Consider the following 1,548-nt stretch of genomic DNA (forward strand, 5'->3'; position numbering starts at 1 on the left):
TTCTGGTCAGAACTTGCGCGGATGTGCATTCATAAAGTTTTGCATCTTAACCCTATCCTCAAAAATTCAAATTTTCATGATGCCAGGATCTGATTGTCCTGAGAATTTGTAACTCATCTGCTGAGAAAGAGAAAATGTCCAATTCCATTTGTAGAATGTTATATGTGTTCTTAAGTCGGGAAAACACTTGAGATGCGCCAGGTGCCGTAGCTAACCGAGTAGCTCTAGAAGCATGTGTAAAAGCTCGTAATGAAGGACGTGGGGAGCGTTGAAGCTTGCTTCTTCTCCAGAGTTTTCTTGGTCATCAATACGACCTGTCCTTGACCCATCATATCATCCGAAGAAACGGAAAATACCAAAAAGTTCGAATTCACAGCTAATAACATTGATTCGATGGCTTTAAATCATTTAAGACGATGCCACCCACCGCAACTGAAGCCATTAACACCATATAACCCCATTTCTTAATGTAACATATGCAGGTACATTCGTTATAACTCTAGTTTTGTGAAATACTAGAATAATTGTTCAAATTTACCACAATTTAGGGCCTCTTTGGGCCCGATTTTTCTCCAAAAAATTGATTTTTTGACCGTTATTTCACTATTTCAGCCGTCATATTTGACTTCTTCTCTCATGGGTGGACCCCATTTTTCTTCTAACGGTCAAAAAATCAATTTTCAAAATCACTCCCAAACAGCCTCTTAGAAAGCATATCTAAAGTTTTTTTCGATGTAAAAACTCTATTTGTATAAAAGCGCTTGTTAGAGTTGCTTAAAAATTGCTTTTTGATTTCTGAGATGTCCTAGACCATGATCAAGGATGAGATCAATGGTTAGCAATAAGGGTATAAATGAAACTGTTAGCTTTGAACTTCTAGAATTTTATCGTCTCTCTTTCATCTTCTTTCAAACCTCCTTCATGATTGTATTCCAGGCTGAGCACAACATCCTTATGCACCCATTTCACATGTTAGGCGTAGTTGGTGAATTCGGCGGCCTATTCCATGACTGGAACAGGCGAGAATACACAATACATCACAATTTTGAATAAGAAGAAAGCCTTCTTTTTCATTGTACAACTTAGCCTATGTTTGGCCCCCATTTTTTCAAAACTCATTTTCAACCACATATTCTTCCATAAAATAATATTACACGTAAATCGAAAACTTTTCCTTTCTTTTTAACCACAAATCCTCTAAAAAATAATTATTGCAAAACTGATTTTCCTCAAATTTTCTTTAAAATGGAGCCCAAACAAGGGCTTAATATAAGTGATAGGGAGATATGGTGATCAATTCTCAGTGACAGTATTCATGAATCACTCATTCAACTATCCATCGAAAACAGGGTTGCGAAGTACCATGTGCCGCATATCCTTTCTTTCTATCCGTCCCACCCAACAAGAGAAGGTTCATTGGTTGATAATTACATTTAACGAACAAAATCAATTGGTTGCTCATTGGTTGGCAAAAAAATGTTAGCGAATGTATTCAACAATAAAAAATATGTTTGGTCGTTAAATTTGTTATTCATCAACTAAATAACT

The sequence above is a fragment of the Olea europaea genome, chromosome 14 (assembly GCF_002742605.1).
Source record: "Olea europaea var. sylvestris chromosome 14, O_europaea_v1, whole genome shotgun sequence".
NCBI classification, from domain to species: domain Eukaryota; kingdom Viridiplantae; phylum Streptophyta; class Magnoliopsida; order Lamiales; family Oleaceae; genus Olea; species Olea europaea.